General features: G+C 41.3%; 1 protein-coding gene across 3 annotated transcripts in view; it reads left to right on the forward strand.

Annotated features, from left to right (window-relative positions):
• The first annotated feature begins 17 nt into the window (after positions 1 to 17).
• LRRC8B (leucine rich repeat containing 8 VRAC subunit B) overlaps positions 18 to 14008 on the forward strand; it is an 83237-nt gene continuing 69246 nt past the window's right edge. The window contains exon 1 of one of the 3 annotated variants that reach the window (XM_004378719.2): positions 18 to 156. The gene's annotated coding sequence lies outside the window, so the exon portion shown is untranslated. Of the gene's footprint in view, positions 174 to 14008 lie in introns of all 3 variants that reach the window. The other 2 variants (XM_023733388.1, XM_023733389.1) reach the window with 2 other exon arrangements.

Genomic DNA, 14008 nt, shown 5'->3' on the forward strand with positions numbered 1-14008 from the left:
GGCGCGCCCGAGCGGCGTGGGGCTCACGCCGTGGGGCTCACGCCGTCGGCAGCGCCGGCACCCCGGACTGGAGTCGTGCAGGTAGGTCGGAACGCGACGCCCCCAGTTCACGGAGGAGGAGCCAAGCCGACCGAAGTGGTGGAGGAGAAGGACCGGGTAAGGGGACGCAGCAGGTGAGGTTGACCGAGCAGGTGCGGCTACCTGTCCACACCTCGCCTGGGGGCAGGTGCCGGACCGGAGAGAGAAGCCACGGCTTCGCTGCCCTCACGCCTCCGGGAGAGAGGGGGTGGTACCCCTGAGAGGACCTCTTCTGGGTGCTGGGATCATTTGGGGCAAGAGGAGTGGGTGGTCGCGACGAGGCATTCCCCTCTTTACTCCAGCAGTCGAGGCACAGCACCTGAATGTGAGTTCTGGGGCTGGTGCGGGGAAAGATTTTCTGGTTTCCCATGCTAGAGGTTCGCCCTTCCCAGGTGTGCAGAACCCCCCACTCGCCAGGACGTCCGCGTTTGGTCGTTTCTGTTTTTCCCTGCCCTGGAGCTGTTTGCTGGCAAATATCGTTTGCTCCTTGGTTACTCGTTGTTTGCCTACATTTTGATGGAGGTGTTCGAGGTTGTTTAAGGGAGAAGAAGGCAACCGTTACCCATTTAAAGAGAGAAGCTCAAGAGTTTACTCCTCCGGGGCTGCCGTGGAGCAGGTGCTGAGAGGTCAGAAGGGAGGGGCTCGGTGTTGGCTCTTTCACTGTGTCCTCAACTGACTTCCCAAAGTCCATAGGTTGCCTTTAGTCAGATGACATTCGTGGAAGACTTTTCTTTGTGGTCAGAAAGAAAAAGATTATCCTCCAGCCACCCCCACCCCCACCCCCGGCAAAAGGGACAAACCTAAATTTAAAAAACAAAAAACTATGCGTTAACTTCTTTAAATGAATGTCACCTTACCTAAAAAACTCAAAAAACTACTCTGTAAAAAAGATCAGTATGAAATTTTAAATTATAAATATAATATATAAATATATATTAAATTATAAAAATAGGCACTTTGTTCAGTGCTTTCTAAGGGGAGATGAAATGGTGTGCATCTTTATCAAATTGTTGCATCTCCTAAACCTAAGGGTAGGATTGAAGTACGCAAAAGTCAAACTGCAGTATAGTTATTTCAACAATTCCAATACCCTTGATGTGTTCAGGTTACACCTCCTGAGAACCCAGAATGCCCTTTGGGTTGTTGGTGCTGAGGTGATTTTCCTTTGCCCCTGGCTTCCTAGTCAGCAGTTCCACTCTTGAAGAGAATATAAAATGACAGTTAATCCTCTAGATAATTGGGCCTGTGTGATTTAAGGATATTAGCCCTAACACGTCTGACATTTCTCTCAGCTAAAAAGAGAGCTCTTAGTTCAGGTAGTGAAGGGGGCAAAGTTGTCACCGAGTGTACAGTTGAGTCATGGCATTTTTCGTATACCTACAATCTGAAAAAAAAAAGTTTTTATTATAGAAAAAAATTCTACTTGTTAGAATTAAGTTTACTATTTTTTGTTTTTCTGCAATTGGAAAGGTGCTCTGACATGTCCAGGCTAACATGAATATTTTTTGCATTTTAAGCGATTTTGACTAGTTAAGATTTGCTTTTTTAAGATACTTTCTTCTGGCAGGGATCACAATAGAGGTCCTGGACAGAGCGAGAGAAGAATGTAAAACAAAATTCATATTCACAAAAAAGACCAGACTTACTGGTCTGACAGAGACTAGAGGACCCCCAAGACTGTGGCCCCCCGGACACCTTCTAACTCAGAACTAAAGCTACTCCCGTAGTTCACTTTTCAGCCAAAGATTAGACAGGCCTATAAAACAAACAATAACACACTTGAGGAACATGCTTCTTAGTTCAACCAAGTATACGAGACCAAATGGGCAGCTCCTGCCCAAAAGCAAAGATGAGAAGTCTGGAAGGGACAGGAAAACTGGATGAATGGAAATGGGGAACCTGGGGTGGAAAGGGGGAAAATGCTGATACATTGTGAGGATTGCAACCAATGTCACAAAACAATTTGTATATCAGTTTTTGGATGAAAAACTAATTTGTGCTGTAAACTTTCCCCTAAAGCACAATAAAATTCAAAAAAAGGAAAGATACCTTCTTGCCTCTCCCACCTTCCCCTTTGCTGGTTCTAGCTTTAGGGTTCTCAGAATGAAATTGCCAACATGAGTTAAAGTGAAAACTGCCCCAATCAATAAAATGTGGAGAAGATCATCCTCTAAGTTTTCTTATATTAATCTATGTGGTGGTTTTCCTAGAATGCTTCCCCTGCTTGTGACCTGTGAGATTGGCAGTGACCTAAAATTTAACCATTTTTGTTTTGTTTTGTTTCTGAAGTTGAGGGAGGTATTCTAATATTTAGAAGATTTTTGCTTTAACCTAAATTTTGTTTTTGTTTAGACTCAAGTTGTTTTTTTAATTTTCAATCCTTTTAATGATATCTGAGTATTTTTATCTTACCTTTTGGGTTTTATACTTTCCATACAGAAATAGCCTGCTTAATCCAATCCACAAATTCTATTTAATGCCTCGCAAGTTGATTTCCCAAATTTTGTTTCTCTTTTCCAACATCCTTCCAGCATACACTGGTACTATCAGGAACTAATGCATTCTAACTCAGTCGTGTCACCCCAGACTTGGTGGAATGGTTTTCATTGCCTTTTATATAGAACGCCCCTCAGTGCTGTCTTGACTCACAGGTTATTGGAAGCTCTGGCAAAAAATGTAGGCCTGTGACCTCCCAAATGGAACTTGGGAGGCTCATGTATAGTGCAGAATTTATTTAAGCAATTGTAAAATACATTTTAATTTGTGTCATGTCTGCTGTCATATTGTTGCCTTTTCTTTTATTGCTATTGCCTGCTGTCATTTTATTTCCCGTCTTTATTTTCTGAACCTTCCTACGTGCCTTTAATATGACTTTGTTTTCTCTGGGGTTTAAAATAATGCCCTATGGCAGCCATAATAACCTATCTTTCTTCTTTTGCATCATTAAGATTAATCTTAAATAAAATTAGGCCTAACTCCAATCACTGAATCTCACTCCTAAGTTCTTACCACTATTATTTGTTTAGAAATTGAGCAACGGGTAATAGTAGACTCCCTGTTCTATGGCTTCCTTTCACTTAGGATTCCATTCAATTTCAGCACAGTTTAAATTCACTCCTCCAGTGCGGTAGTGAACCCATGTGAAGGAAATGAATAAAAACGAGTTGTCAGACTTTCAGCCTTGTCCTTTCCTTTTTGCTTTTTTGACCTTTATATTGTCTTTGATATGGGTCACATGATTCTGCTTGTCCCCTTCCAAACTGTTCATCTTTGAACTTCATCTCTTGCTTCTCTGATTTCAGAGTCCCTTATAATTCTTCCTTCTTGTCTGTCTTGTCCTGTGGCCATTCTCCATGGCTCCATTCTGCAATGTCTACTCTTCAGCCAACAGCATCTTTCACAGAAGCTCTCAGCTGCACAGCTTCTAATTCTCTTTCCGGCTCCCTGCACGTGACTGAGATCTGCCTCTGGGCCTCTCTGATGGAGACTAAATTCTTTACTGTTGAGTAACATATTCCTTTTGATTCTTACTCGGGTATGCAGATTTGAAAGCATATTTGAAACTTCCTTCTTTTCCTCTGCAAATGCCTTTTCAGCATTTGCAACACTTTTTTTTTTTTTTCCTTCAAAATATATTGCAAATTATAAGCATAAGTTCTTCAGGCTTTTACTTAAAAGCATGGATTTTCCAAACCAATGGGCCTGGGCTTGAACCTTGTGCCATCACTTTGGATAAGTTACTGGATTAGTTAAGATTTAGCTGCCAGTTGCAGAGACCCCAGAGAACAGTAGTTTAAACGAGATGATGTTTGTTTTTCCCTCACATGAAGAAAGTTCATAGAGAGACAATCCAGGGCTGGTATGGTGGTTCCACAGTCTTCTGAAACCTAGGAGGTTCCCCCTTTTCGTTCCACCATATATAAGGTCAGGCTGTTATCTTCATTGTCCAAGACGGAGCTTCATCCATCACATCTAAGTTTCAAGTAGCAGGAACAGAGGAAAGAAGAAAGAGAAAAAGAGTTGGGGTAAGGGGGAGGCAAGAGCCTATGGTCTCTTAGTGAAATTTCCTGGAAGCTGTCATACAGTACTTCTTCTTAAATCTCATTGGCCAGAACTTAGTGACATGGCCTCACCTAGCTGCAACAGAGACTGAGGAATATTGCCTTTGCTCCAGGCAGCTTTGTGCCCATCTATAAAGTAGAGGGTTCCCATCCTGAGGAAGAAGGAAGAGGTAGAAATGAACATTGAGGTAGCCAAACACCAGTTATTCTAAACTTCTTTTTTCTTGAGTAATATAACCTATCTCACAGGGTTCTTAAGATTTAAAGAAATATTGCATGGTAAAGCATTTAATACAGTATCTGGCATAAAATAAACCTTCGGTAAAGGTTATTTTCTATTCCTCCTTGTTCCCTTTTCATGAATTGTTTAGTTTCCCTGCTGCCACATCGTTGGTCTCTAGAAATCTTATCTTAAACACTTGGACATTTGCCTGAACTGGTGGTACCAGAGCTGTTCTTGTACGTTTTCATGGTAGGGAAACGGGAGGTTTGAGTGGCAAGGAGCAAGACATTATTGGTCAATGTCTACATTTATTTCTTAGCTTAAAAACATGGCTTAGATTAAAAACATGGCTCTTCAAATTCAGTAGGCCTGAATATGAGTCCTGGCTCTGCCACTTACTCACTATGCAAACTCAGCCTCTCTCGGTCTCAATTTCCTCATCTGTAAGCGTGGGTTATAATTGGGTATGAAGATTAAATGAAATAATTATATGAAGTGATTAATACTGTACCTGATGTAGTGATAGCTTTTCATTTCTTTTTAATTTGACCTAATCTGGATCATTCTTTTAAAAAATGAACTCATTTCATTTTTAAAAAGTTTTAAAATTAGGTATCACCATACATATCCAAATGAGTGTTGTTAAGTTGCTAGTCAAACTTTTTGATCTCCAAAATCAGTTTATAACCCACATAGCAGAGAAAGCTTTCCTGCCTCTTTGATCCAAAACAGAATAGGTTGGCCTGACGATTTACCTTCCTCAGGCTTGATTTGAGTGATATTTTACTAATCTACTCTCAGAAGCTGCAAGAAACATTTCCATCATTGAGTACATATTATAGTATAGAGTATATATTTCAGCAACTGTTTACTAAGTACCTACTCTGTGCCAGATACTGTGCTAGGTCCTAGGGGTGCAATGGTAAACAAAAATGTTTATGGTCCCTGCCCTCACAGAGGTCTCAGGTTATTGGGGGAGGCAAGTGAATTAATCACTGCAACAAATGTGAAATTGCAACTGTGAAAGTTGTTAGGAAGGCGATGCGTGGGTGCTGTGAAAACGTGTACAAAGGTCCTGTGGTGGGAGAGTACGTGGTGATTTCAGAACAAAAGGTAAGGCATTGTGGATGAAGTAAAGAAAGGGAGGAGGAATATGGTTTGAAATGAGCTCAGATATGTAGGCAAATATTAGAGTATACCACAGGCTTCCAAAACCTTTCCAAAGGAGCATTTCATAATGTTTGGAGCAGTCTTTACAGTGAGTATATAACTTCTCAATGTGATACTCAGAAAGGGGCTAAATAATTCAGGAATAATTTATGTAATTCTTTTACAGTTTATTTATGCTATACCGGCAGTTTTTAAATACAGATACTTTTTTTGATATCCAAAGCAGATTAGTCTGAGAAAGTTGGTCATAAAGTGGGATTCTTTTCAGAGAGGATCAGAAGGTTGATCTGCATCACTCTTAACGAGGTGGAATTTGAGGCCATTTGGCTGAATGGGGGCCAAATGAAAGACCCTTGTGAGAAGAATACCAGTACCCATTGCCATCAAGTTGATCCCAACTCATGGTGACCCCACATGTGTCAGAATAGAACTGTGCCCCATTGGGTTTTAATGGATGATTTTTCAGAAGTAGATCACCAGACCTTTCTTCCAAGATGCCTCTGGGTGGACTCGAACTTCCAATCTTTTGGTTAGCAGCCAAACACATTAACCATTTGTACTTCCCAGAGACTCTGACAGAAGAATCCACATCCCATAAAGCAGCAGTGGAAAGTGACGACAATGGGAGACCTGGGCAGTGTGTTCTGGAGGGCTGGCTGGACTCCTGTGCCTGAGATGGCCTATCTTACAGTGCCTGTGAGGCCCACAGGGCATCCAGTGGGCAGCTGCAACATCCAGTCCCTGCCAGGGTTTCAAGTTTGCTTAAACCAGAAACCAGCTTGGCACATTAGGGTATCATTTCTCCTTGCCCTGTCCAGCTGAGCTAATGGGGGAGCCTGTCAGGAAATTTGTTCTGTCTTAATCTTATAAAAGCCTTGATGGAGACTGGGGAGACTCTGCTCCCATGTAGCATGATATGGCATGACTGAGCCTCTGGGGACAGATCTATCAGCCATTGGACTGCAGGTTGTTTCTTGCTCTGAGTGGATAAATTTCAGATGAATTCTATTCATCTAAAAATTTTTAAAGCTCATCTCTCTAGGCAAAACTAAATGAGTTGGTTCCTGGCTCTGTTTCAATGCCAAAATAGGCAGTCCTCAACTGAGCAATGACTTGTCTTCCAAAAGCGTTGTGAGTCATAATGCAGTTTCTCAGAGGCACATGTTATGCATGGTGGTCAGGTTCGCAGGCTACCCTGAGAGTTTGTGCTACACCAGGCCCGCCCTGAGGGGCCAGAAGTTTTTCATTTTTACCCCACCAAATTACCCTTGTAACTTGGACTTCCCCTGGCTTCCCACTTGCCCCAGTATTTGGAATTCCTCCCTCAGTGACACACTAATCTGGTACCCTACTCAGGGACTTCATTGCTGTTCTCTCTGCCTGGAATTAAAAAATAGAGTAGGATTATGCTCCCTTCATTCCCACCTTCTATGTAGCAAGATTTCTTAAGCACTTACACTTAAAAAGGAGCACTAGCTTTAGGCCTTCCCTTGTTCTAAGAAGTAGGTAGTACAGGTATGATTGCATTGGGCAAATCTGCTATAAAAGACCTCTTTAAAGTGTTAAAAAGCAAAGATGTCACTTTGAGAACTAAGGTGCACCTGACCTAAGCTATGATGTTTTCAATCGCCTCACATGCATGCAAAAGCTGGGCAGTGAATAAGGAAGACTGAAGAAGAATTGATGCATTTGAATTATGGTGTTGGAGAAGAATATTGAATATATGGACTGCCAAAAGAACGAACAAATCTGTCTTGGAAGAAGTACAACCAGAATCCTCCTTTGAAGTGAGTCATCTCACATACTTTGGACATGTTATCAGGAGGGCTCAGTCCCTGGAGAAGGACGACATGCTTGGCGAGGTAGAAGGCCAGCGAAAAAGAGGAAGACCCTCAACGAGATGGACACAGTAGCTGCAACAATGGGCTCAAGCATACCAACGATCATGAGGATGGCCCAGGACTGGGCAGTGTTTCATTCTGTTGTATGTAGGGTCGCTATGAGTCTGAACTGACTCGATGGCACCTAATAAGAACAACTGCCTGGAATGCCCTTCCCTGATGAATTTCCCTGACTACTTCTCATCACTGAAGAGTCAGCTCAAATGTGACCTTCTCAGAGATAACCTTCTCTGACTACCTTAGCTAACGTACCCTATATCCCCTATACCTGTCCCCATCATACTCTTTCACGGTACCTTGTTTTATTTGCTTGCTTTGTTCTCTTCCCCTGACCCCTACCAGAATGTAAGTTCTGTGGAAGCAAGGAGCTCTTCTCCCTTGTTTACCTGCTCTTAAGCCTGACATGTAGTGTGCTTCCCAAAACTGCTGCGTGTGGTATTGGACAAATGATTTTACCCCCTTAAGCATAAATTGGGGAAAATAATTCCCATGCTGCCTACTTAGTACAAACAAGGGCCTAAAGCTAGTGCTCCTTTTTAACTGTAAGAGTTTAAGAAATCTTGCTACATAGTAGATGGGAATGAAGAGAGCATAATTCTACTCTGTTTTTTAAACTCCTGCGTTATATACCAAAAATTACCTGATGATTGATCACAAAAATGATTTTTAGTTTCTATTGCCTGACAAAGTCCTCCTGCAGTGTTCAAAGCAAAAAATGGAAACTTTCACCTGATTCCCAAAAGGATTTGTTTCTCAGTCATGAAAGTCATTCACTTTCTCAACATCTATAACCTGTAGGTATTTCAAAGTGGACCTCTGTTTGGAGCTCTGGAGATTTTCATATCCCAAGGCAGTGCCCTTCATAAGCAGACTCCTGAGAAGTGGAATGTTTGCCTTTCTTTGGTAATGTGGGGGAAGGATGATTGTGAAAAACGAGGAGGGGAAATAACTGGAAAGAACCAGCAGGATGTTAGAATCAGTTCCTGAGGAGTTGTTTCTGGTTCATGGTGACCTCGTGTGTCAGAGTAGAGCAGGGCTCTATAGGGATTTCAGTGGCTGAATTTTTGGAAGTAGATCACCAGGGCTTTCTTACGAGATGCCTGTGGGTGGATTCAAACCCCCAACTTTTTTGATTAGCAGCTGAGCATATTAACCATTTGCACCATATGCTTTTAAGGTAAGGGTTAGTTGACCACCTGGAAATAGTCAACTATACCCTTCCTCCGTTAAAAAAAAGACCCTCAAACTGTATGTCTCCATTTGAAGATTGCTGGTGTTTGGGTGCTAAAGGAAAATTAACTATCAAGTATGAGGGCAAAGGCCTCTGTAGGCCAGTTTAAGCATTGCCTTTTGGTAGACAGGGACATTTTATAGAAAAAGAGTATAGTTAGAGCTCATCACTCTTTTAAATACACCTAGTGGAAACTGATTTGAAACCAAAGTGGTTTTAATCCCCACAATCATGTATTTTAAAAACATACAAACAAACTTTTCTAGAATGTTCAGAAATTATATATAGTTTTTTTGTACCCCTTGTTAGACTAGATACAAAAAGAGTATTGGATAAAGGGCACCAGACTTTTGACTGACAGTTGGGTCAGTTGGTGACTGGTTTCTAAGCCTTTTGTGGGGCTCTCCCTGTTCCTGTGATGTGACCCTGTGTGACAAGACATTGTACAGCTATTCCCTGATCTCTTGAATTCTTCCAGCAGCTTACAGCAAATCTCTCCTGACACAGTCTCCAGGAATCCCACCATATCACTTATTTAAACATTTGTACGTCACTTCTAACATACTGAAGTACTTTTGTATCCACATTTATTTTCTTTACAGTGGGGATAATTCTTGTTCCATCGATGGATACAAATGTGGAAACTGAGTTCTTAAGGGGACAAGTGGTTTGACTAAGCAAACCCCACAAGGTAGTGGCAGATCTAGCACTCAAATCCTGATAAAGTGACTTTTTCTATAATAAATGCCTGGCTTCTTGTCAGGGATGTATTATTTTATAAAAGGCCCTAAGAATTGGAAAACTTACCATAAATTGCTTGTAAGTTGCTTAATAGAGTGCCTGGCTCATAGCAGGACCCCTGGTTTTTAAAACAGAAAAATAATGTATTTGAGTTTTTGTTCTGATGTGCTTCATTCTATAGATTTAAGAAAAATAATTCATTCAACAGATTTTTCTTTTCAAGCGCTAAATATGTGCCAGGCATTACGCCAGGCACTGAGAATAAATCCAGCATTAAACAAAACAAAGACCCTCATGGGGCATACATCTAGAGGAGGGAAGACAGACAATAAATGAATGCAAGATATAATGTCACATTATAAGTGCTATGAAAAAAGTAAAACATGGCAAAGGGCTACAGAATGGTTGATGCAGGGGCTTCGATAGCGTGGTTAAAAGGCCTCCCTGGGCTGGGGACTTTTGTGAAGACCTGAATATTATACTCACCTGAGTCTAAGTTCAAGGCCTTGAGTTTATTTGGGTAGTTGATTCCAATCATGTTAGAGTTGCATAGAAGAGACCTTAGAGAGTATCTTGATTTTTAACTTTTTTTCTTATTATAGATATCTTTGAGAGTTTCTCCCAGAATACATGCATAAAATTTTAACATGCCTTGAAATCATCCTTAGATCCTGTCAAAAACCTAAATGTTTGCACAGAAACACCAAAAATTAGAGTAACAGAATGTATTTATTGTGAGTAGATATGATTCGAATTAGGCATTGTCAACCCAAAGGTATCAGGAAGAGGGGATAGTGAAAACAGGTTATATAGGTGGGTCTGGTCAGTGTAGTCTCCTGAAAGTCATTGTAATTCTCCAACAGAGCCCAGTGCCTAAGGCACAACCATCTCTAAGCTGTGTACTAGGCTATTGTTTGACTTGGTCACTATGAGTCGGAATTGACTCAAAGGCAGTGGGTTTGTTTTTTGTTTGTTTGTTTGTTTAGGAAAACAGTTCTTCAAAGGCTTAAGCTTCAAAAGGACGCCTAAGGGCAGATGGCCTGGGTGGGTCATCCCAACTCCATGGACCCAGAAATCTGGATTCCAGGAGAATTAAAACAGTTTCTCAACCCTCCCCCACACTCCATTCATACTCTTGTTCAAGTTCAATCCTTTTTTTGTGTTTGCTAATAAGTCACCAAAGTTGAGAGTAAAGTAAAAATTGCCCACAGCGTCACAACTAGTTAGTGGCTGGATCAAGGACTGATGATTCCCAGAGTTGTCCATTGCTTTTTTTCCATAAAGATCTGTAAGTTACCAGTGTTAAATTCTCTAAAGGCTATGGTCAGTGACTTTGACCTTTGAAAGCTAGAAACAAGAACAATTGTAGTCCATATCGTGTCTCCTGCTTTCTTTGTATATGTGCCACTATTATTTACATGGAGCAAAACTCCCTCACATAATTTATGGGGCTGGTGTGGCTCCTGTTCCATTTCCTGACCGGTAGCATAACTTAAGTAACGTCCCAAGGATTCCAAATATCCTTGAAAAATATGACCAAGAATACTGACTGGCAGCAGGGGAGGAAAAAGAAAGAAATGGAGACCTTGGAATAGGAAGATGTCTCTTGGAAATAGACTTTAGCTAGTCATTGTTTTAAAGAATCGATGTTGTTGTTAGGTGCCATCAAGTTGCTTCCAACTCATAGCGACCCTGTGTACAACAGACCGAAACAAATGCCCAGTCATGCGCCATTCTCACAGTCATTGTTATGCTTGAGCCCATTGTTGCAACCACTGTGTCAATCCATCTCATTGAAGGTCCTCCCCTTTTTCACTGACCCTCTACCAAGCATGATGTCCTTCTCCAGGGACTCATGATAAACGGAGAAAATATTGAAGTTGTCAAGGATTTCATTTTACTTAGATCTGTAATCAGTCCCCATAGAAGCAGCAGTCAGGAAATCAAATGATGAATTGCACTGGGCAAATCTGCTGCAAAAGATCTCTTTAAATGTGTTAAGAAGCAAAGATGTCACCTCGAGGACTAAGGAGTGCCTGACTCAAGCCATGGCATTTTCATTCACCTCATATGCTTGTGAAAGCTAAACAATGAATAAGAAACACCGAAGAAGAATTGATGCCTTTGAATTATGGTGTTGGTGAAGAATATTGAAAGAATGAATAGGAACTGACAATGCCTTTGAAGGTCCCTAAGCACAGGCAGAGAGGGTTGGGATGGGAAGGGTTTTGTTTGCCCCAGTTTCAACAGGGACAGTGACTCCCTAGGGTGAAACAATAGTTCTTCTCCTTCTACAACGCTGCCCCACCCACTGATTTCCTCTTGGGACATTCAGACAGAACAGTACTTAGAAGATAAACTTGTCACTTTCAGGAAAATATTCATTGTTATCAACTTATCTTTCCAGCCATGCTTCCTTAACAGATGTCTCAACTTTTAGTGCTGTAAGATAACCAAAAATTTTAAGTAATCACTCACCCTGTGGAATGAGTACATAACTTCCAGAATTAGATACTGTTTAAGGTTTCAATTTGTATCTTCAAGATGATCTAATGAAATATACCTGGCTTTAAAATCTCATAAGCCTAGCAACTCTACCTCCAATAGACATTGATATTTATTGAATTTTAGGCTGCTTTCTATTACTCTCTTGAAGGCAAAGAAATTCTACTTTTTTATTTATAATTGCCCCTTAATGCACTGACAACTTAGATAGAAGAAATTCTAGCCCTTTCCTTCATGTCTTACCCACGCCTCAACCTTTTTGAGTGTTTCTAGCCTTTTTCTTCTGTGTGCCTTGTTACTATGGTGATGGGTACCATAGAAATAGAGAACAAAGCAGATGTAACAAGCCTCTCCTACACAGTTTACCATGCTAAAAAGGGATCTAAGTTCTTCAGGCATGGCTTACTCTTTATTGGTGGTAGAACTGAACCAGCCCAACTTAGATGAGGCCACTGTGACACAGACTGATTTGAGCCCTGTGACTTCCATTGTGTTTTACTTTACCAGTCCTCTGTCTACCCAGTACTCATGAAGGTGAAAGGAGCCAGTGGAGAAGTTGTTGTTCTTAGGTGCCATTGAGTCAGTTCTGCCTCATAGCGACCCTGTGTACAACAGAACGAAACACTGCCCGGTCCTGTGCCATCCTCACAATCATTGTTATGCTTGAGCCCATTGTTGCAGCCACTGTGTCAATCCATCTCATTGAGGGTCTTCCTCTTTTTTACTGACCCTCTACTTTACCAAGCATGATGTCCTTCTCCAGGGACTGATCCCTCCTCATAACATGTCTAAAGTATGTGAGATGAAGTCTCGCCATCCACGCTTCTAAGGAGCATTCTGGTTGTACTTCTTCCAAGACAAATTTGTTTGTTCTTTTGGCAGTCCATGGTGTATTCAATATTCTTCCCCAGCACCACAATTCAAAGGCATCAATTCTCCTTCGGTCTTCCTTATTCATCATCAGCTTTCACATGCACATGAGGCAATTGAAAACACCATTGCTTGGGTCAGTTGCACCTTAGTCTTCAAAGCAACGTTTTTGCTTTTTAAAACTTTAAAGAGATCTTTTGCAGCAGATTTGCCCAATGCAATGCGTCATTTGATTTCTTGACTGCTGCTTCCGTGGGTGTTGATTGTGGATCCAAGTATAATGAACGCCTTGACAACTTCATTATTTTCCCATTTATCATGAGGTTGCTTATTGGTTCAGTTGTGAGGATTTTTGTTTTCTTTATGTTGAGGTACAATCCATACTGAAGGCTGTAGTCTTTGATCTTCATCAGTAGTACTTCAAGTCCTCTTCACTTTCAGCAAGCAAGATTGTGTCATCTGCATAACGCAGCTTGTTAGTGAGTCTTCCACCAATCCTGATGCCCCTTTCTTCTTCATATAGTCCAGCTTCTCGGATTATTTGCTCAGCATACAAATTGGATAAGTATGGTGAAAGGATACAACCCTGACACACACCTTTCCTAACTTTAAGTCACGGAGTATCCCGTTGTTCTGTTCAAATGACTGCCTCTTGATCTATGTACAGATTCCTCATGAGCACAATGAAGTGTTCTGGAATTCCTGTTCTTTGCGATGTTATCCATAATTTGTTATGATCCACACAGTTGAATGCCTTTGCATAGTCAATAAAACACAGATAAACATTTTTCTGCTATTCTCTGCTTTCAGCTAGGATCCATCTGACATCAGCAGTGATGTCTCTGGTTCCACGTCCTCTTCTGAATCCGGCTTGAGTTTCTCGCAGTTCCCTGTTGATATACTACTGCAGCTGCTTTTGAATGATATTCGGCAAAATTTTACTTGTGTGTGACATTAATGATATTATTCGGTAATTCTCTCTTTCACTTGGATCACCTTTCTTGGGAGTAGGCATAAATATGGATGGATCTCTTCCAGTCAGTTGTTCAGGTAGCTGTCTTCCAAATTTCTTGGCATAGACAAGTGAGCACTTCCAGGGCTGCATCCATTTGTTGAAACATCTCAGTTGGTATTCCGTCAATTCCTGGAGCCTGGTTTTTCCGCCAGTGCCTTCAGGCAGCTTGGACCTCTTCTTTTAGTACCATCAGTTCCTAATCTTATGCTACCT

This window comes from Trichechus manatus, unplaced genomic scaffold (genome assembly GCF_000243295.1).
Source record: "Trichechus manatus latirostris isolate Lorelei unplaced genomic scaffold, TriManLat1.0 scaffold00058, whole genome shotgun sequence".
NCBI classification, from domain to species: Eukaryota; Metazoa; Chordata; class Mammalia; order Sirenia; family Trichechidae; genus Trichechus; species Trichechus manatus.